Here is a 22,154-nt window from a genome sequence, read left to right on the forward strand (position 1 = left end):
AATAATCTAAGATATTAATCACTTTCAAACTCTAAAGAAAAATGATCCTAAGCATTAGCACTTTTCCTCTAATCATAAAAGGATTTATGCTCTACAAAAGCTTTGCAATCCTCTTTTCTTTTTGTTTCATTTCACTAACCTCCACTAATCTAGAAATAATTTTAATTATAGATTACATTTCAGTAGTAATTACCACAGTTCTAGTCATTTCAAGAATAGTATTATCATTTTCAGAGGAGTATATAGCCGAAGAAAGATATCCCCTACGCTTTAACTATCCAGAACTTTTATTTATTCTGTCCATAATCATGCTAATCGTAAGACCAATTCTTATAAGAATTCTATTAGGTTGAGACGGCCTAGGACTAGTATCCTATTGTTTAATAATTTACTATCAAAACTCTCGCTCAATAAACGCAGGAACAATTACCATCCTATCAAACCGAATTGGAGATGTCATAATCTTAATAGCAATCTTTCTTTCCCTCTCCTTTGGCTCTTGAGACATCCTATATATAAACATTTTACTAAACAATTCCATCCTCCTAACCTTAATCATAATCGCAGCAATAACCAAAAGAGCACAAATTCCCTTCTCCGCTTGACTCCCGGCTGCCATGGCAGCCTCAACTCCCGTATCAGCATTAGTACACTCTTCAACCTTAGTCGCTGCAGGAGTATTTCTTTTAATTCGATTTAATAACATAATAAACTATAAAATCTTAATTCTTCTCATCTCATCAACCTTAACAATATTCATAGCCGGTCTATCTGCCACATTTATGGCCGGTTTATCCGCTACAATAGAAATAGACATAAAAAAAATCATCGCTCTATCAACCTTATGCCAAGTAGCCATTATAATATTAGCCTTATCCTTAAACCTGTGAAAATTAGCTTATTTTCACATAATTACCCACGCCCTCTTCAAGGCCCTAATATTTCTTTGCGCAGGATTTGCCATTTACAATATAAAAAACAACCAAGACATACAAAAGATATTCCTTCTAATTTCATCCTCCCCTACCATTAGCACCTGCATAATAATCTTATCCATTACATTAATAGGTCTCCCTTTCTCCTCAGCCTTCTACTCAAAAGACTTAATTCTAGAAACGCTAATCTCATCACAAATTAACCAAACAATTTTAATTATAACATTAATTTTCTTTGGACTTACAACAATATATTCTTTTCGATTAACTTTAATAACACTTTGATTTAACAATCTAGGACCAAAAACAACAACAATCTCAGAAACCAAAAAAATAACAACCCACATCATCACACTAACCACAACATCAATCTTCATTGGAACAATAATAAATTGAACCCTCCTTAGATATACCAGCTTCCCTACCAATACCAACAATCATAAAAATTACTTCTAATTGCCTTGGGAAGTCTACTTTCAATCACCCTACGAATTACAAAACCCCTAAGAACACTTAACCCAAAAATTCACAAAAACTTTTCAGGAAACATGATTTCTCCCAATTATTACCCCTCATCCTACTCTAAGCCTTCTTCATCCCCTAACAACAATCAAAATCTCTGAGTCCAGATGAAGCGAACTAACAAGACCACAAGGAACTCACCAAACCATCAAAGCTCTCTCTCTCCCTTACCGTTTCAAGTACTCAAAAATTCAATACCCTCACAATAATCTCCACATCCCTCCTTATAATTTCTATAATAATCACCCTATACTTAAATAGCTTAAAATAGAGCAAATCTTTGAATAAGATTAGGTGAAAATCTTTAAGTATCTAAGGCCAAAGCATCTTAAGATCGAAAATCTAACATAAATCTACTTCAAAGACATCAAGAGGTTAACAACAATGCTACAAGTCGAGTTAGCAGCCCAACATCCCTCCTTATAACAGGGTTCCCCTCCTTCTCATCAACAGTAGGCCACTACAAAAGCTTCTGTTAATAGTATGGGATACATGCACTCATTTAGGCCGAAACTAAACATAAACTTTGTTTCTCACTAAAGATGGAGAAAAACACCTTTTGATTGCAAACCAAATATTATAAATTTAAATACCCATCTACCTCACTCAGTCAAGAGAACCTTCCTTCCCTTCAAAATATACCCCAACAACAAAATTAATACAGACAAAACAGACAAACAAAAAACAAGAATAAATCATAATCAAAACAAGAATTAAAGGCAACATTAGCACAATCTCCACATCAAAAATTAAAAAAATTACACAAATAAAAAAAAAGCTACAAAGAAAAAGGAACCCGTGCCATATGAAAAGACTCAAAACCACATTCATAAGCGGCCCCTTCTCCTTATCTATTTCCCCCCTCCTAGATAACACTGCTCTAACACCCCAAACTAACCCCCAACAAAAAACAAAATATAAGACCTAAAATAAAAATAATCATATATAAACCTACTAATTGGAAATCAGTTATACTATTATACTAATATGACACTTACCTCATCAATAAATAGAAACAAACAAAAACAACCAAACCACATCAACAAAATGCAAGCAGCAGCTTCAAACCCAAAATGATGCCAACCAGATAAATGAAAACGACAGGAAAGATAAAGACAAACGCCTAAAAAAGTTCTGCCAATCAAAACATGAAAACCATGAAAACTAGTGGCCATAAAAAAAGTAGAACCATAAACAGAATCATAAATATCAAAAGCAGCTTCATAATATTTAAACCCCTACAATAAAGAAAAATATACCCCCAAAATAGCCGGATGTAATGTACAGTGATACCCCGAACTTACGCGATAGGTGGGACCGAGCGATAACCGCGTAAGTCGGTATATAATTTCGCAATTTGTGTAAAATCCAAGTCGGATATATGTAAGCTAATAAATGTTCTCGTTAATCTTATCTCGTCTTTTGATTCGTTCACGGTTACAAGAAATCGCCACATAGAGTCTCTCGAGTCTCCGTAGATATAACAAACACAGAAATAAATAACACAAAATAAATTGTAGCGCGACACGTCCGAACATGTAAGCTGAACAATAGTGTGGGGGGAGTGAGTAATCAAGAGTTGCGTGGCGCTCAAACAAAAGACGAATCGACGAGATTTGAAAATCGCGTAAGTCGGGGTAGCGTAAGTCGAGGTATTACTGTAATATTAATAAATTTAAATGCTTTAGACCCTATTTAGACCTTAGTTATGTTTCTAATGTTCCATTCCTTTTCCCTGGTAAAGGCGAAAGCTAAGTCAATAAAGTTTATTATTATAAACGTTCCTTTTACATCAATTTAGCCATTTTCTGAAGTAGGAAGAAACGATATTGCTGAATTTTTCTTCTTTGCTGTATCAATTGTAAAAGACGAAGTCTGGTTTAGTCTTTATATCAATTTTCACTATTATTTAAATAGAATTTCATTTATATTGAAAAATCAAATCTGTATTTGATACAATTAAAATATTCGCTCGATTTGTAATGTTAATAATACAATTTACGTAATTGTTGAGAGTATATTTGTTGGTACAATTTTCGCTGCGAATTATTTATTGGTGATGATTAACATGAAGAATTTCTTTGTTTTTATGACTTTATTCCTATTTTCTCAAATTGGAATTGATGCCAGAGGCATATTTTGGACCGGAAACGACAAGTCTCACCCAGCGGACGAATCAGACGGTGGCAAAATGCCGATTCGATCCGAGAAGCTTTCAGAAAATGAAAACTCCAGTAAAAGGAGTCAAGTTTCCACTCCCGAACTAAGTCTTGAAAGAGAACCTGATCGGAAAAACGCAATCTTATCCAAATTTTATTTGAGAAGGAAGAAAATCTTTCCTGAGCAAATAAAGAATGAACGTAACGTGAAAATCATGGATGACGAAAGCGTCAGAAAATATCATTTAAGTAAAGATGTTCGATGGGATGATTATGAAATAGATAACCCACACATGAAATTTTTAAATCATCCACGGAAATTATACTCGCCACAGGACTCGTTAATAAGAAGTAGAAAGAAAGCAACAGATGAAAAACAAGTTAATGGCATTTTTCGTGTAATGAAATAGTACTAAGAATTCAGAATCGAATAAGCCCAAAGACCAGTTCCAATTACAGGACTGGGGAAAGATCTATCTTCCTGTATTGTTATACGTCGTTGCAATCGAAGGGGTAATTTTAACAATGTGCTCCCTCGTCTACCTAATAACAAAATTTATCGGATTCTGCCAACGGCGTCTGGAGATGTGGGTGTGCAATGTTAACTTCGGCACTCATCAATCGAGAAAAATTGAAGAGGTCACAACTTGAAAATATTTTCGACACATACAAACCTCTCTTGATGAACGAAGACAAATTTCCCATTCGCAATAAAGATGACGCTCGAGTAATTTACTTAACAAATGACAAGACAGAACATGAATACGATAGCAAAGGAAAACTTGACGATAAAGTGGATACGAAAGATACTCCCACTTCGGACTATCCTACCAACTCAAATGTTTATTCAGATAATAGGAAGAAAAAGGGAGTAGTCAAATCGAAAATGGTCAATTTACTATCCTCTTTAAAAAAACCATCGATACCGAATTTGAGACAATCTGAACGTTTATCTTTGTTCAGAAACAAGAAGAAGTATAAGTGTATTTCAACTTGTGATTACGAGAAGAAGGAGTACACAGACGAGTCACCATCGTCTTTCACCTATTGTTTTGAAGAGAATCTTGTGGATGAGTCGAATTTGACAGACTCTTACCGGAATATGATGAAGCTAAAGCAGTCGATAAGAGCACGTACTAAAGACAGCACGTCGTATATGGACGAACTTTACAAAGTTTTATTCAAGGAGAGCGTAATAGGAAGGCATGTGGATGAAACTTTAAGGAACGCGAAGTGTGACAAAAGTTCTGATAAATTTAGACTGGATACAGTTCGAATTCCTGTGCGTAGGTATTTACTTAAAGATGAAGATGAAACAACTGAACCATTGCTGGAATCAAAGTCGGAAGATTTGCAGTTTGATTCCAGCAATGAATCTGTATGAAATATCGTTTAAAAATAAACAGTATTTTAAAAAGTTATCTAAAATTGTTTGGAATAATAGTGTGATTTTGTTTTTTGTCAATTCTGCACACATACTATTGATATTAAAATTTGCGCAGTTATTTATTCAATTATTAAAATCAATGGGATCGGTATGAATATTAACACACTAAATATAAAAAATAAAAAATTGTTAGCTAAAAACAAGTAAAATTATACTCTTTTTATTTCCGACTTCGAGGATTCTATGAGCCAAAACACGACAAACAAATGGCAAGGAACAATCATTATTTTATTAATACTATCCAAATGCATTTCCTAGGAGGCCTTAATGGCGAAATGCACTTGAATAGTATTAATAAAATAATGATTGTTCCTTGCCATTTGTCGTGTTTTGGCTCATAGAATCCAAGAAGTCGGAAATAAAAAGAGTATAGTTTTACTTGTTTTTAGCTAAAAAATTTTTATTTTTAGCAGTTATTTATATTAAAAATTTTTAAGTGATTGAATATATTCCTATTTTTTTCACAAATTAAAGACAAAGTCGCTCTAAAAATATATATTACAGACGATTACCATTTTTACATAGTGTTCTAGAACAAATTACAGACAGCTGGACCTTCCTTTTTAGGCTACACAACTGGCCTACATTTAAAAAAGTTCCTTAAAAAACACGAAAAACCAATAAATATTAAAAAAATTCTTCTTTAAAATTGGAATGGTAAACCTTACATCATCTTGTTAGTTCATCCTTGTCCATTTGGGTTTCTGGCTCCTTTTATCTGCTGAGGATTAGAGCTGACGAATGTAGATTACGCCAAGATATCTTGGCGTAATCTACATTCAAAATATGGAAACCTTAGGGGCAAGAGGGTCCGATTAACTATGTACAAACTTCCGATATAAACCGGAAGTCACGTTATTTCAATTCAAAAGTTTTCCCCCAAAAGGTATTACATAGATGACCGGCAGGACAATTGTTAAAGGAAAAGTATGACGTACAGGGACAAGCCACTACTAATTTGAGATGGAGAGCATATATTTTAAATTAAACAAATTATATGATTAAAAATTGCAGCTTGGCATTGTGACGATGTCAGAATAAATAATTGCTCGGTTTTTTTTATAGAAAATGTCAGAGTTACTCTATATTTTGAAAGATGAATGTGGATGGAATGCGATTATTTTTATTACGTACGAAGAAACGAACATAAAAGTCTATGATATGTTTTTTTGATCCACTTGAATTCGAATATTGTATTATTATTATTATTAACATTTGTATTAAATAATGTTTCTTTACTGATAATCTAATTATAAATTTTTAAAACAAAATGATAATAAACTTTATTTTATATTTGTTGCGTTTGAATCGTCATTTCTTAAAAAAATAAAGCCATATTTTGTTATTCGACGTTTAACGAAATTATTAATACTTTATATAGGGTATTAACTCTTTCCTGACGCAATTCTTCCGATTTATTCTGATATCGTGGAGTTTTACTTTACTAACTGTTATATAACAGAGGGAAAGTGCGACAATCGATTCAAAAATGATCTTACAAAATTTTTGGTTTTAGGAGACTCGCGACATTGAGAAATGTAAAAAAGTTGGTATTTTTTCTGTATGGATGAATGTTAATATGAGTAAGTGAAAAGCGTGATTTTTCGCCCATTCTGAAGTTTAATTTTTGTTGATTTTAATTTAAGATACTTGTAAAACGCCAACGTGGCCATAGTGTCTTTTTGAGAAATAAAAAAATTAAAAAAAAATAACTTCTGTACCAGGAGCGCCTATATATTGGGTCACTTAATGCGCATGCCTCTTTGTCCTCTTTTTTATGACAAATTTTTATGACAATGAATACATAAATCGTAAATTTAAGGAAAATAAATTCTAGAGCTTTTTCTGTACCTCGTGCATCTCTCTCATTCATTAAATTTCAGTGGCGTGCCGACATGAGAAGCGGTGGATGCGCCGCTTCCCTTGTATTTTCTAAAAAATAAATACATATTAATTTTAATTATATGAAAATAATCGCACAATATTTTATTATAACCGCATTATGTAACTTATTACAAATTTCTATACTACACGTGAAAATAAAGATAAGATTGCTATTGTATATTCGAATATTAGTGGCGGAGTAGCGGAGTGGAAACGCTGTATTGTCAGCATTCAAAAAGCCAGATTCGCGCCTGCACTTTACAGAGCACCAACCTCACCCGGTTTAGCCGGTGGAAGCCTACGACCTCGGATGGCTGCTACACGTATAACGCTTCCAATTCTATCCAGGACCGGTTCCGGGCTGTTAGCCGCCCGCCCGCTAGATATTTGGCCGCCCTTGCCCGATTACGCGAATCGCGAGTAGATTTATAACTTAACCCAACCGATAAAAATTTACTGATATGTTTTATGATAGTTCTGTATAGTTAACAGGAGTTTAAAAAACACCCATTAAAATATTTGATATTTTTATTACTTACGGGATTTCAATGTTAAACAGTAATATTACGATTTCGTATGTTCCATCTTTAAGGGGATGTAGAAGAAAACGTGTACAATTCTTGTACAATGTTAAAAAATTAACCGTTACTTTGGTAGCATCATTTACAACTAAGTTTAATGAATGAGAGAGATGCACAAGGTACAGNTAATCTAATTATAAATTTTTAAAACAAAATGATAATAAACTTTATTTTATATTTGTTGCGTTTGAATCGTCATTTCTTAAAAAAATAAAGCCATATTTTGTTATTTGACGTTTAACGAAATTATTAATACTTTATATAGGGTATTAACTCTTTCCTGACGCAATTCTTCCGATTTATTCTGATATCGTGGAGTTTTACTTTACTAACTGTTATATAACAGAGGGAAAGTGCGACAATCGATTCAAAAATGATCTTACAAAATTTTTGGTTTTAGGAGACTCGCGACATTGAGAAATGTAAAAAAGTTGGTATTTTTTCTGTATGGATGAATGTTAATATGAGTAAGTGAAAAGCGTGATTTTTCGCCCATTCTGAAGTTTAATTTTTGTTGATTTTAATTTAAGATACTTGTAAAACGCCAACGTGGCCATAGTGTCTTTTTGAGAAATAAAAAAATTAAAAAAAAATAACTTCTGTACCAGGAGCGCCTATATATTGGGTCACTTAATGCGCATGCCTCTTTGTCCTCTTTTTTATGACAAATTTTTATGACAATGAATACATAAATCGTAAATTTAAGGAAAATAAATTCTAGAGCTTTTTCTGTACCTCGTGCATCTCTCTCATTCATTAAATTTCAGTGGCGTGCCGACATGAGAAGCGGTGGATGCGCCGCTTCCCTTGTATTTTCTAAAAAATAAATACATATTAATTTTAATTATATGAAAATAATCGCACAATATTTTATTATAACCGCATTATGTAACTTATTACAAATTTCTATACTACACGTGAAAATAAAGATAAGATTGCTATTGTATATTCGAATATTAGTGGCGGAGTAGCGGAGTGGAAACGCTGTATTGTCAGCATTCAAAAAGCCAGATTCGCGCCTGCACTTTACAGAGCACCAACCTCACCCGGTTTAGCCGGTGGAAGCCTACGACCTCGGATGGCTGCTACACGTATAACGCTTCCAATTCTATCCAGGACCGGTTCCGGGCTGTTAGCCGCCCGCCCGCTAGATATTTGGCCGCCCTTGCCCGATTACGCGAATCGCGAGTAGATTTATAACTTAACCCAACCGATAAAAATTTACTGATATGTTTTATGATAGTTCTGTATAGTTAACAGGAGTTTAAAAAACACCCATTAAAATATTTGATATTTTTATTACTTACGGGATTTCAATGTTAAACAGTAATATTACGATTTCGTATGTTCCATCTTTAAGGGGATGTAGAAGAAAACGTGTACAATTCTTGTACAATGTTAAAAAATTAACCGTTACTTTGGTAGCATCATTTACAACTAAGTTTAATCAATGAGAGAGATGCAAGAGGTACAGAAAAAGCTCTAGAATTTATTTTCCTTAAATTTGCGATTTATGTATCGGTTGTCATAAAAATTTGTCTTTTCACGTTTTTCCCAAGACTAAAATATTCGAGTACAAAGTAACTGGTTTCGACTTATTTCTACTTAAGAAGTAGTTAAATAATTAAGCGATTAGAAAATTGGGGACACAAAAAAAACCCTGACGAAAGAGCCGGAATTTTACTTAAACAAAACCTTAACCGAACGAATCTCTAGCCGAGTACAGTGGGGACAGATTTCTTCGTAATATTAGACGTAATAAAGACAGACGTTTTTCCAGTTAAATGAGAGTGACCGAAAAGTTGTAAATTTTGCAAATTTCCGTGGACAACACCTGGTCCTAAAACGAATTAGTTAAGAAACAAATGATTATTAAGTTTAACAAATTTAGATTTTTACAGCTATGGTGAGAAACGTTTAAAAATTACAACAATCCTGTCGTGTATTTTGAGATACACTAGTGATGCGACAAAAGAGGCATTTGACATTAACCGGTATCGGCATTCTCGGGATTTGGCACGCATGCACGCATTGCACACCTACCAAGATCGTCTCTGATTCCAACCATGAGCCACTGGTAGGGAGGAATTTTATAACTAAGTGGATTACTTTAATATTTAAAAAGTAAAGAGTATTTTATGTTATTTTTATGTACGTTAATTCACAAAACTATATTTAATTATAATTTTCTTTAAAAGTATATTCATACAATTGAATATTTTGTACCAGGTATGTATAATTGTATATCCATCACATATTTTATTTTAACAAGTAAGTTTTTATAATTTTATTTTTAATTTTAGCCCTTATATTATGGCTAGCAATTTAGAATGTAATTGTGATATTGAAAATTTATTTCAAAAAGTTTTGGCTTGAGACCTTATAATGAAAAAGAAAACATTATTAAAAGAGAAAGACCAATGCCTAAATTAAATATAAATATGTCAACAAAAAATTTGTTCGACATTTTCATGATAAAATTTATGAAGACATAAAATGGTTTTGTGGATGCATAAAAATTTAAAAATTGTTTTGCTGGTCTTGCCTACTATTTTCAAATAAAATTAGTTTATGTAATAAGAATGGATTTGACGATTAAAGACACGAAAATCGTAAATCTCGCATCGATTCTTTCGTAAAATTGAAGCAATTTGGAAATCAAAATAGAATAGAATTTAACATTAGTAAACAACGTTGTAATTTTCAATATTTATTTTATAAAGTTACGGCTAATAGATATATTATATCTAAATTAGTAAATGTAATTAAAGCAAGAATTGGCATTTAGGAAACATAAGGAATTTATTGAATCTAATATAACAGAGGTAATTATATTGAACTTGGTTTTTTTATTAAGTGCGTTAGATAATCTATTAATTAAAAATACATTTAGAGAAGTCTGCGGTTTTTACTGGCTTATCGAACAAACGAATACGAATGGACCCTAGAGTCTAGGGTCAGTCAGTTAGAGTCAGTGATGGTCTAGGCCCTAGACTCTAGGGCCTAGACCATCACTGACTGATTGCCCCTGGAAGTCGGCTTCTTACAGAAACACAGCTTCCCTATCATCAAATGTCATGGCATGCCGCTGGTGTAAACAATAAATTAGGTTTAGAAACGATGAGTTTTCCTATTTTATTGGTCACGTAAACAGGATAAAATGTCACCTTAAAACACTCCTATTTGGCCATATAACCACAAAAGAAGCTGAAGTGAATTGGCCATCTTCGTAGAATTTGATATATGAAGCAGTTTGTAATTTTATATGGGGATTTCAGGTGTTTCCACATAAACGAAATAGCCACAAAGCGAAATTATACTGTACTTTGCTTCTGTTTCATGTCATGTTAGTAATAATGTTAGAGAGAAATTAACAAGTTTTCTGACGTTTCACTTGTTGTAGTTCTTTCAGATTAGAAAATACGGTATTTACAACTTCAAACATCTGAAAAATGTTAATTTATAAATTAAAATATATAATCTTAAATAAATGTAAAACATAGATATTAGACTACCTGAAAAACTGTCGTTTTACCGAAGACAAAATCCAGACATTCCAATCCTTTTAAAGGACCATCGAGTAGTTTTAACGAACAAATCACCTAAATAAATAAAATTAAATAGACGTATGAAAATTAATTATTTAATCAGTATATTATTCTGAAAAATTCGGTGAAAAAAGTTTAACTTACCTGTAATCTATCGGCTGTATTCAGCCGGAAAATACAAAATCTTTTCAATTCTAATAAAGGAGACATTGCCTGAAATTAAACAATTTTAAATAAATATACATTAGAAGGGATAATTTATTGCATCATACAAAAAATAATGCATACTAACCACAACAGAAATTTCAGAAATGTTTCGAATACAAATGAATGCTATAATAATGATAATCAACAGAACCCATATTACAGGATATGAAATGTCAGAAGGATTCAAAATGTATGAAATTATGTAAAGAGTAAAACTGAATGAAAAGATCGCTCCATAATAGAAAGTTGCAACAATTTTGCTAAATATATTATTAAATTCGTCGAGGTGAATACAAATTTCTTTGTAATTTCCGCGAATACTTTGAAGAAATTTACTGATATTTCTATTTCGCGGATGAAATTGGGAAATATTTTTTGCCAAGTCTTCAAATTTCTGACGTATGATTATTAGCAAAATTAGAAACAAAATAACAAAAATTATACAAGCATTTAGGAAAAAGAAATTTACATTAATGAAAAAGTAACAGAAAGCAGCCGTCATCTGATTCGTAGATTTCGCTATTAACCAAAAGGAACGAAATGCATGAGTGATGTTTACTTGGATTATTGCCCCAATGAATATTGTAGCTGTAAAATTTATTAGAAATAATTGTACTTTTTGGATTCTCTTAATTTCTCTAAAATTGAAAAGGCCGAAATTAATTCCACGTTTCTTTTTTTCGTTCAGTAAAAGAAAAATGAACACAAGAAGTGTCGAAGTTTGGAAAATAATGTGCAAACCCAGAGTGATCAACCGATTCTTTCCGAATATATCCAAATGATTCATGCATAAATAAATCGAAATTGATTCGGGTAAGAAAACCATCAGATACAAAATAATTGTACCCAAGAAAATAATCAAAAGTATTATTGTTTGATAGAATTTGTACCAGAACGAATATAGATTCTGCCGATGATTACATCTGATTACGTTATTTATACCGATTAATTTGAGGAAATTAATCGTTGGAGACAGAACCTTGCAAGCGCATTTTTCAACATCGGATTGTATTTCCACCGTTGTGTCCATGTCTATCTTTATATAAAATCTTTGCTCTGAATGCTCTGATGATAATAGCTACTTAGTATTATTTCGTTAATAAAGTACACGAATATAAATAACTAGCAGGTAGGCTCGGCATCGCTCGGACAAAAGTAACGATAGCGAAGATTAAGATTTTTACGTTATAGACAACCTTACCCGTTTTCACAGAATGCAAGAATAGGGTCCCCCCTGTTTCCAGACTAATTAAAGAATTTTTAGATGGATCTAAAAATAGTTCGATTTCCCGCAAAAACGAAGAAACTGCATCTGCGTTTTGCACGTCGCTTTCTCTTAACAATTCTATTGTTACGTAACATGTCCATTGTTGACACTTCCATTTTATGGAAGTGTTAAGCCTTAATCCTGTCCCTCTCCCCCGTGGGGAGGAATTTCGAAAAATTCCTTCTTAGTGTGCGTTCTCGTGACGTATTCTAACTGTGTACCAAATGTCAACTTTCAACTCCTAACCGTTTGGGCTCTGCGCTGATTATTATTATTATTATTATTACCAACTCTTCTCGATTATATATATAAATTAGGTCTGCAATGGCTAAGTAAAAATGCTAAGTAAAAGTATAATTTATTTATGGTATGCTAATGTAAACACTATTGAACAGGCATATGAATATTGGCTACGTTTGACATGATTAAGTACAAATGAATTATGTAGTAGAATATTGTACATTGATACTAATATAAACATGTACTCGTTTATTGGAAGTGTTCTTAATTTTACTTAATGCCTTCTTACCTTACATAATGCAATTATAAATAAAATATAATTGTTAATCTTCGATAAAATGTTATATTGATCAATTTTTGTCTAATGTACTTCCAATAGTGTTTCGTGTATCGATTTTTAAATAAATAAGGAATTTTCTAATATTGAAAATGATGGAAAATAGTATTGGATCATTGAAGCGTTTGAGCATTAATAGTGAATGTGTATTGAAAAGAGCAAAAATAATTGTGACAACGTCGGGCAGCAATTCTTAATTATATTTTAAAATTATTCGATTTAAAATAAAGTATATGCTCTCGATTTTCCACTCATACTTTTCCTGATAACAACAGTGTCTACTGGTCGTCTATTTAACTCTGTTTTGGAGGAAATTTTAAATTGAAATCACGTGATTTCCATTTAAAACCAGACGTTCTTATATAGTTAATTGTGGTTTGCTATCCCTACGCCTTTAATATCTGTTCTCGACTTTTATCTATCTAGCTCCGTTCTCGAGATCAGGGAAAGATAGGCTGCCAGACGGACAGATAAAAGTGGGCGTTTATAGGGTCTACAATTATTTAAAATTGCAGCCCAATAATATTAATGTTATTATGAAGTATTAGCTTATGTTAAGTATTATAATATACACCTATTCCTTTATTAATGTTTAATAAATTGCATATATTCGTAATACCATTGAAACGTATTATCATTAACAGTTAGTGGCTTTTTGGAAATGGTCGAGAATTATTCGAACAATTAGATGCTTAGAGAATAATTGTATGTGGAAAATTTTAAATATATTAAAACTCAAATTAATTCGAATTTTAAAAAATAATACTGCAATTATAAATTTGAAATTTTATTAATTTTCTCTAACAGGAAGAAGACACTAAAATTTAAAGCGAAAAATATAAATTCATTAAGTATAAAATGTCTCTTTATATCCATTATTATAATGGCTACATGTAACAGTTTAATATTAATAAAAATATTTACGTGCAAAGTACATTAAGGAATTAATATAATGATGATAATAAAAGCACTAAAAAGACGAAGGACACTGAAAGTAAATATTATTAAACTTTTAAATTTAATTAGCTACCTCAGAAAGACACGTGCCCATTATTCATCTCTATGCTCATTAACTTCATAAAGATTTAGCAATCACGTATAATATACATAATGTACTGTATCTGAAGTAATTTTCATTGTTTATTCTAAGCTTTATAAGCAGAATTACATCTCGAATTATGTTAATGTGTAGTAAGTGCATTTTCGAAAATTATTAATGAGAACGAGCAATTAGTTATGTTGGGCTGCAATTTCTAATAATATTTTTAATTTATTTAATTTAAAATATATTCCCTCCATCTAAAATTAGTAGTGTTAGTAGTGACTTGCCCCTGCGCATTATACTTTTCGTTTAAGGTGTTAAATAGATTCGTGCCGGTCATCTATTTAACACCTTTCAGGGAAGAATTTTGAATTGAAATAATGTAAGTTCCGGTACAAATCGGAAGTTCGTATACAGATAATCAGGACTGTCTGCCACTAAGGTTTCCACATCCTGTCTTGTCTTTCATCCATCTAATTCTATTCTCGAGATTAAGGAAAGACAGTAGGAATTTATAGGTTTACAACTTTTTCAAATTGCAGCCCAATCAGCTATTTTTAAAATATTTAAACTTTAGCAAAAAAGAGGACTAACTATGCAAACGGAGCTTCTAATTGACAATTGCTGTTGTACTATTTTACTACCAACAATAAATTTTTTTAAACTTATAGGAATAAGAAATTTTATCAAATGCGATCACCATTCTTTTACAGTACCATTTTCGTGTAAACTACATCAAAATTTCGTGTTAACTGTATTTCTGTTATTTACCATTCTCCTGTATATGATGCTGATTCTTCCCGAATCTCAAGCCATTTATATATGTTATAATCACTTAGAAATATACGGAAAAGACAAACTCACGACTCTAGTCTTGTTAATCGTTTATCAGCATTGTTTAAGTTTGGCATATTTGTCTGCCGTATACAATTCAAGGAAAAACAATGGAGTTTTCATCGGTTATTTTAACAATAAAGAAATAAGAAAAATTAAAAAATTGCAATTAACATTAATAAACGTTTCTTCTTCAGCCTGCATTGCAGTTTTTGTGTTTCTTAATATTCAGATTGGATTATTTTCTTATCGTTTAATTGCCAAATCCACCAATGAATTAACTGCTGCTGTATGTTATTTTTTCATAAATATTAACTACTTGCTGTTAGATGAAACTAGAATATTTATGTTTTTTATTATTATCGTCATGACGACTGTCTTTGAGAGATTTGAAGATTTGGCATTAGAAATTTCCCAATTTCGTCCCCTTACGAAAAACGTTAGCAACTTTCTTAACTATGTACGAAAAAAATATAAAGATTGTTGTGTTTGTTTAGAAGAAGTAAATAATTTTACCAAACATATATTTAATATCATTTACTGCGGTGAGATTTCCATTATATCTTTAATTTTATACATAATTATTTATTTTTGCGATGATGTGTACTCTATGATTAATTCATTACTTATATTACTATGCGCTGTTTTGGCTGCATGTATAATTAATTTGATAATGGCTGAAATTTCCGAAAAGGTATGTATATATTAATTCTGCTTATTTATATTATTATAAATTACAATATTTACTCTTTAAATTTAATTGTAGGCAATAGCACCTTTGATAGAACTGAAACGGTTTTGTTTCTTCAATATCAGTATGAAGGAAAGATTAGAAGTAAGTAAACGTCCTGCTTTTGTATAAAATAACGTCTTTTTTAATAATTAACTTTATTTTCAGTTGATTTCTTCATTAAAGTTATTAAGTGGGCCAAGAAAAGGTCCGGAATGTTTAGATTTTACATTTTCCAAAGTCACTTTTCTCCAAGTAAGCTTTTGTATATATTGATAATATAATGTTAATGTTAATATTTTTTAAATTTTTGTTTGATTTTTTAAATTTATTTCAGTTGACAGAAAACGGAATTTCCTTCTTTTCGACTTTGAGGCAGTTGCAAAATCTTAGAAGGCCAAAACCGTGCTATAACATTTCTTCTGTTAAAGAATTGATTAAGGCCAAAGCATAAGCTTGTAATTCTGTTAAATATAATTGATTTCTAAAAATAAATAAAATTTTAATTAATTCATTAAAATGTTAATTATTTTATTAATTTAAATTTAAATACGATATATTGAGTCGTTTACTCCTGGTGTATAACTAAAAAGGAAACGTTAATTATAAATAATTAAAAATAGAGAGAACAGTTCAAAATTAATTACCGAATTTTTGGACTTTAATTTGAAACAAATTGTAGACCTATAAATTTCCACTGTTATATGTCTGTCCGTTGTCTGTCTTTCTTTAATCTCGAGAACTCAGTTAGATACATGAAAAATAACCAGGTGTGGAAATCTTTGGAGCTGGAACCCCAATTAACTATATACGAACTATAACGTGATTTCAGTTCAAAACTTTTCCATAGAAAAGAGTTAATAGATGCCCGGCGCGACTCTATTGTTAAAGAAAAAGTATGACGTACAGGAGCAAGTCACTCCTTATCTAAGGTGGAGAGCATATATTTTAAATTAAATAAATTAAAAATATGGTTAAAAATTGCAGCCCATATATTTTTGCTATAGAAAATAAAATAAAATTTACAATAGTTTTATTTTATTATAAATGAAAAGACGATATTAAGTACAGTTACTAATTTAAAGGACGCTACACGAAACACTAATGGATATACTTTAGGAAACAAATGCTCAATATGTCATTTTAAGAAAGATTAATAACTATACTTAATTTACAATTATATTATGTAAGATAAGAAAGCATTAAGTTAAATTAAGAAACTTCCAACAAAAGAGTAAGTGTTTGCTATTGCATATAGTAAATGGAAAATATTGTATTATTATTTATTTTTACTTAGCCTGGTTAAACGTAGCTCTTATTCATGTTAATGTATTTTTATTCAAGAGAAATTCTGCAGGTGATATTATCATCAGTAACATTCAGAGGAAAGGCTTTGGCAAAGATAGACATGGACACGACGGTGGAAATACTCTCGGATATCGATAGATGCGCTTGCAAAGTTCTGTCTCCAACGATTAATTTCCTCAAATTAATCGGTATAAATAACGTAATCAGATGTAATCATCGACAGAATCGACAATCTTTTTGGCATAAATTCCATCAAACAATAATACTTTTGATTATTTTCTTGGGTACCATTATTTTGTATCTGATGGTTTTCTTACCCGAATCAATTTCGGTTCATTTATGTATCAATCACTTGGATATATTTGGAAAGAATCGATTAATCACTCTGGGTTTGCACATTATTTACCAAAACGCCATGTTTCTTATATTTCTTCTCATTGTATTAAACGAAAGGAAGAAACGAGGCATTAATTTCGGCCTCTTCAATTCGAGAGAAATTAAGAGAATCCAAAAAGTACAGTTATTTAACATAAACTGTGCGGTTACAGTTTATATTGGATTAATAATCTATATGAATATCATTCACGCATTTCGTTCCTTTTGGTTTATAGCGAAATCTACGAATCAGATGACGGCTGCTTTCTGTTACTTTTTTATTAATGTATATTACTTCTTGGTTCATGGTTGTGACATTTTTGCAGCTTTGTTGCTGATTTTGCTAATAATCATAAGTCAGAAGTTTGAAGATTTGGCAAGAGATATTTCCGAATTTCATCCACGAAATGGAAATATCAGTAAATTTCTTCAAAGCATTCGCGACAATTACAAAGAAGTTTGTATCCAGCTTGATGAATTCAATAATATGTTTAGTAAAGTTTCCACAATTTTGTATTATGCGGCGACTTTTTTATTCAGCTTCACTCTTTACATAATTTCATACATTTATAAAGATGTTCATGTGATAATTGTTTTGATAATTATCATTATTATTATAAAAATTGGTATGCAGATTTTTTCGAAAATTTCTGTTATGGTTAGAATGCATTATTTTTTCTCTTAGGCGTTAATTTATCGTTTAATGATTCTGATTTAAAGTTATTTCATTTCAGGCAATGTCTCCTTTAATAGAATTAAAAAGATTTTGTTTTTTCCGACTGACTACAAACGACAGATTGAAGGTAACTAAACTTTCGTCAACTAATATATTGAAAATAATATAAATATAAATTAATTAGTATCTGCGTATTTATTTAATCGTATATATTTAGCTGATTTGTATGTTAAAACTACTTGATGGTCCTCGAAAAGGACTGGAATGTCTGGATTTTGTCATTAGTAAAACGACAGTTTTTCAGGTAATCTATTGTCTTTCTATTACAACATTTACTTCGAGTTATATATTTTAATTTACAAATGAACTTTTTCAGATGTTCGAGACTGTGAATACCGTGTTTTCTAATTTGAAAGAATTACAACAAATGAAACGTCAAAAAACCTGTTAACTTTTCTATATTTATACGTATATGCATCTTTAACAGTATGTTACAGGCTGCTAGTCAAATTTCATTGAAATAAAAGAAAATCATTACTGACATAGCATGAACCAAAAGACAATTACGATAAAACCTGGCTTTGTGGTCATCTGGCTTATGTGGAGACCTCTAAAATTTCCAGAATTTTACACCATTTTTATTACGAATTAAACTTCATCTTGATGGCCCTGTCACTATTTGGTTAAGTGGCCAAAATAGGAGTGTCTTGAAGTAACTTTTTATTTTCGTTTACGTGAGCAACAAAATCGGAAAACCTCGTGTTTCTAAACTAAACGTATTGTTTAAACCTGTTTAAGCAGAACTGAGCTTTGTTGCTTTTGTGAGAATACTTGCGAGGGTTATCCCTCTAATCGTCGAGTCGTTAGGATCCGCTCACGATGTCACTGGATGGCGTTTAGGAGGGCTATTATTCGAGTGAGGAGGGAAGTTGCAGTTAAGTTCGATCGGAGTCCTTATAAATTGAATGATTCGACAGGAGCAGCTACAAAACACAGAATTTAATATATATATAAGAAGTATAAAGAAAATAAGCTAACGACTAAATGAACTAACTACACCTCTAAATATAAGAGAGTTTAATAACGATACCTCTAATCTGGTTGATTCGGCCTTTGGATATGGAGACGGGAATCGCCTGGAGGAGGGGAGTTGGACATGTATTTTGCCGGAGTTATGCCTTTTCTACTTCTATGGCCGTCTCTCGGATACAGGGTCTTCTCTCCTCTAGAGCCGTCTTCCTGATATCGTAAATTTGACTTCTTTTTATCTCAGATTCCCTCCTATCGGGTTTCTGGATTTATAACACCTGACGGGATATTCTATTGTCTAACAGGATATTTGTCCTAACTCAGATGAACAGATGATTGTCGGAGATGTGTGATAACATCTGTTTAAAGGGAAGTTTTACTTTTACCCTTTTCCACAAAAGGTGACAAATGTGTCACTTTTAGCGTTAAAATATTACATTAAATTATAAATTCTACAAACTTTAAATAAAATTTATCGCTACACTAGAATTCTCACACTTTAGTTTCGGAGCCGTTTTCCAAGTTCCCACTCATACATGACCATCAAATAAAATAATTTTTATGTATATTACACAAATTAAATATATCTTAGAATTTAGTAAAAAAAATGACAATTGCAGATACTTAAATTATTGGATACAAAATGTGTTTGTATTTTTAAAAGTTTAACTATTTAAGTCACTGATACATGTTTTGCAACAAAACAATTATGGACTAGTTTGATGTAAAAGTCAATTTAATTATTGAAACTTTTTTCTGACACTTGCGCATTTCTGTATATTTACTGACGTCTGTTTAGTAACTTTTCAATTTTCCTGTTAATATACAATATTTCAATAAATCCTTACTACTGTATCATAAACATATTCCCTCTAAGTAATCTGTATATTGCTGTACTATACAGAAGCTACATGAACTCTACAACAAGCAAGTTGCATTGACTGTACTCTGTATTTCAATATTCTACTGTACTACTCATTATATTACTCTGTATTATCAGTACATTACTGTGTATAAAAGTGTAAACTAGTGTATATTGCAAAGGACGTACCGTATTATTAAAATTTTTCGTTTTATTTTATATTTTGTTTACCTAAACGTGTAGTAAACTTTTAGTTGAATTAGTATAGTTAAGTGTTGCACTCAAATTACAATTCTCTATGTGTAGTTTTCTATAACCGCACCTGTGACCAAAAATTGTGTACATAAGTGAAGTGAAATTTTACTGTATATTTAAAGGTTTGAACCGTACATAATTTGTGTATTTTTCATAATTTAACAGACACACAAATTGACAACTTTTTCACCCTGTCCATTTTTCTGTACTGTTTTAAATTTATTCAGGTTGTGTTCAAAATTGTACCTAAAACAGGCCTAGCTAAACAATACAATTATATTTGTTTATGGCCGGATACCGAAGGAGCTCATAATAATATTTTTAATGTTTTTCCTTTATATTTAATTAAATTTAAATGGTTAGCGAACAAAGTGAATATAGTTGTAGTGTAATAACTCTTATGCTTTTATATGAATACACTAAATAAATTTATTTTCTCATTGGCAATGACCGGGTCACGAGTTTTGCCTAAGGCTCGAAGTATCGCCACCCTGACTCTGCGTAAAAACGTTGATAATATGAAGTAATATGAGAGAAAACGAAAAATTAAGCTTAATAAATATTTTAAAAAATGGTACGTCTAAAACGAGACAAGAATATTCATGGATTTAATTGTACTTTGTTCGGTCACATTCGGTTCAGACATTTTGAGAAATGGACCGTCCTATATATATAGGACACTAGGCTTTAGTAAAAAATTAAAATTATTCTGATGAAATTATTATGAAGTTTTTGTATAAATAGTGTACAATTAAAACATATTTAATAATTTAATTTTTTGGTTGCATTTTACTGTTTATGAATTTCGGAAGTAATAAGTTAGTTATTTAATATATGAATATATAAAAAAATTAATTTATATATTTGTTTACTAATTAATAAAATAAAATTGCATGAGCATTTAAAATAAATTAAAATTTTATTAAGATGTATTAAAATTAAATGTTTAATTAAACTACAAAAAGATTCACAAAATTGAAAGTATAAATCACCCAAGAAATCACAGGTAATATTTATCCTAAACACGAAATTAAATTATATATATCATAGAAATATAGTAAACTATTTAAAGTTTATTGTTAAATATACAACATGCTTTTATCATTAACATTAAATACAGTGAATTCAGTTGCTAATGATTCTTATATTTCTCCTTGTGATGAATATATACAAGTAGTTACACTTTAAGTTTCAATAAATAATTTATAAAAATTATTCTTTGTTTATAAAAAATAGAGGAAAACAGTTGTATCAGTAGACATTAGTTATAACAAATTTATTTTTTGAAAATATAATTTTACTAAAATTCATTTATTCAAATTTTCCTAAAATTTAAGTTAAATCAATTTATGGTTAATGAACTCACATATGAGCAATCTGTGAAATTCATTCTAATGTAACTATGAATACTGTACATACTCGCACTTTATTCGTAATTAATTATCATTATAAACGAACAAAAATTATTATGACATCGTCACAACGCCGGGCTGCAATTTTTAATCATATTTTTAATTTTTTCTTCTTCATGCCATATCAGATGATTTTGACGTCAGTGAGCACCTGGCGCAGAGTTAATTAGTGATCAGTGTTGAGCCAAGTGATTCTTCGGAAAGCTTGGAAAAGTTAGTACCAGAGTGGTTTCCCGTTGCCTGCTTTGGATGGTAGTGTTACGCAAGGGAAATAATGACTTCCGGGAGGTCTTTTAAGAAAAACTGGTCCCTATTCAGGTGTTACAGATATGGAGAAAACCCGGAAAACTCCAAGTAGCCAGTCTATCCTAGCGCGGCGCAAACCCACGACCGAACTCCCAGTGTTCAGGGAACGGAACCGCTTGGCAACTGGTGGGCCATTTTTAATTCATTTAATTTAAAATATATGCTTTCCATCTCAAATTAGTAGTGGCTTGCCCTTGT

General features: G+C 31.2%; 1 pseudogene; it reads left to right on the forward strand.

Moving 5' to 3' along the window:
* The first annotated feature begins 17 nt into the window (after positions 1–17).
* On the forward strand, positions 18–1,728 carry LOC111623225 (annotated as a pseudogene).
* Positions 1,729–22,154: the final 20,426 nt, after the last annotated feature.

This window comes from Centruroides sculpturatus, unplaced genomic scaffold (assembly GCF_000671375.1).
Source record: "Centruroides sculpturatus isolate CEXI.00-Female unplaced genomic scaffold, Cexi_2.0 scaffold8, whole genome shotgun sequence".
Lineage (NCBI taxonomy): Eukaryota > Metazoa > Arthropoda > Arachnida > Scorpiones > Buthidae > Centruroides > Centruroides sculpturatus.